At 44.4% G+C, this 2159-nt stretch overlaps 1 protein-coding gene and 1 pseudogene across 1 annotated transcript in view; one reads left to right on the plus strand and one right to left on the minus strand.

Annotated features, from left to right (window-relative positions):
- The window catches only part of KMT2C (lysine methyltransferase 2C), a 226149-nt gene that overhangs the window by 124155 nt on the left and 99835 nt on the right, over positions 1 to 2159 (minus strand). The gene's annotated exons all lie outside the window — the stretch shown is intronic.
- LOC111730473 lies at positions 1523 to 1641 on the plus strand (annotated as a pseudogene).

The raw sequence follows: 2159 nt of genomic DNA on the forward strand, positions 1-2159 counted from the left end.
CACGATTCCTTCTAAACCCCGAAGTTATCTTCAAGTATTAGTGGACCTCACTCACTAGCCAGAGGTTCTAAAAATACTCACTCGACACTTCTAAGATAAAACATTTTCTAAGCCTAAACCTCTCCCTTCTTCTGAACCAGATGGGTAAAGGCAGAAACTTCAGTGTCGCTGCTGACCTTGGAACTCTGCCCCGGCCCAGCATGTCCACGCGGACACCAGCCCCCACCGAGCGAACTTCTCTGCGTCCTCGTCCTTCTCCCTGGACAGCTGGGCCCTCACACTCTGCCTTGGGAACTGCGGCGTCTTCTGAATGGAATCCTCGCTTGGGTTCTGATCGCCTCACTAAACCGCCGTCTACACCTCCAAAACGACTTTTCAAGACGGTGACTCGAACTCCTATGCCCGACTTGAGACTTCAGTGTGCACTCGCCTCCCTCTCTGAAATGCGGTCCAGCTAGCACGACCGCGGCTTCTACTATCACTGCTACTACCATAACTGCGTATTATGATGGCTTCTGCTACTACAAGAACAAAAACTTTCAATACTTCCCCCTTTTCACCTAAAAGAAAAAAAAAAAAATCAAAACTTTCTAGTATGAGGCAAAAAACCCCCAAATCCTTCCCTCCTTTGCCAGCTGGATCTGAGCCTCCCGCTAGCTCCCGGTCACACGGAGCGGTGCAAGCTGTTCAGGGCTCGTGTGCCTATGTGCATTCTGCTCCGTCCGCGTGAACTCTGTCCCTGTGCTGTGCCCCAGCCCGTCCAACAGGCCTTCAAGCCTCTGCTCACACTCAGGCCCCCCGTGACCACACCCAAACGCCTCCTTAGTGGCTGACCGCTCCTTCCCCAGGTGCTTGGAATAAACGGTTATGCGATCAATCACAAGCCCGGAGGACAGGGCCCTGCCTTTGCCAGCTCTGCACCTCACTTGCCTCCCATAAATCAAGTCTCGCTAAATGTACTTTAAATTGACGTGCTTCTGAAATCACTTTTACATGAATCGAGAGGCATTTTAAATAAATTATTAATTTAAAAAAGGAAATGTCACAGACTGGCTCATTTTTGATAGAAATGACATAATAGGGTAAATTATTTTTCTCAATACAAAAAGAGTGCCAATATTTACTGACTCTAGTTATGTATATTTAAAAACTGATCTTTGATATTTGCATATCCTCAGAACTTATAAAAATTGGGGCCAATACTAGACTCTTGGTTATCAAATACTCAGTTCATCTTTCTACTCTAATTTGCCAGGAACGCTGTCTAAAATGCTTCTGTGAATCTCCAGAATGTGCTTCAAATTCTATGGTAGCTGTGAGCCCATGTGGCTCGTAAGCAAATGAAATGCAACTAATTCAAACTGAGATATGCTGTACATATACAACACACCCAGACACCAAAGACTTACTAGGAAAAAGATAATGTCAGATATCTTAAAACGTTTTTATTACATGTTAATATCAATATTTTATGTATACTGGGGTTTCTATCTATATTTAAAATTGATCTCAAAATTTTTTTCCCTACGGCCACGCCACCCTGAACAAGCCCAATCCCGTCTGATGTCGGAAGCTAAGCAGGGTCGGGCCTGGTTAGTACTTGGATGGGAGACCACCTAGGAAGACCAGGTGCTGTGGGCGTACAAAATTTTAAAAAATAAGCGATTGTAAGCTGACAAGGTCCTTGCAATCCATGAGGTCAACCAAGGGTTGCCTTGCCCCCCGACCAAAAAAAATTTTAACATGACTAGAAAATTAAAATTACTTACATTGTTCGCATCGTATTTCTACTGCACAGCACTATTTGCTATAGCAAAGCCCAATCTGCAACTAGGTAACTGTCACTGTGTTACTGCTTCATTCTACGATAGTTCCAGCACTTCCCTAATGACGAGACTGGCATTTTGTTTGATTAATGTGGATCACTAATAACACGTCAGGCACGCAAAAAAAAAAACCCATCCACATTTACTTTGCATGGTATAAAAATAATAACAAAAAAGTACTACATAAAGAAATGAAGTTGTTTCCAACTGCGTCCCCAGTCAGGGAACAGATAACATGCAGAAACGCGAGAGCAGCCTGTTGGAGGTCGTGCCCGAGAAGATGGCACCACTGGAGAGCTCAGGTGTTGTGTGGGATATAAGTGCACGTACATA

This window comes from Pteropus vampyrus, unplaced genomic scaffold, assembly GCF_000151845.1.
Source record: "Pteropus vampyrus isolate Shadow unplaced genomic scaffold, Pvam_2.0 Scaffold316, whole genome shotgun sequence".
Taxonomy (NCBI): domain Eukaryota; kingdom Metazoa; phylum Chordata; class Mammalia; order Chiroptera; family Pteropodidae; genus Pteropus; species Pteropus vampyrus.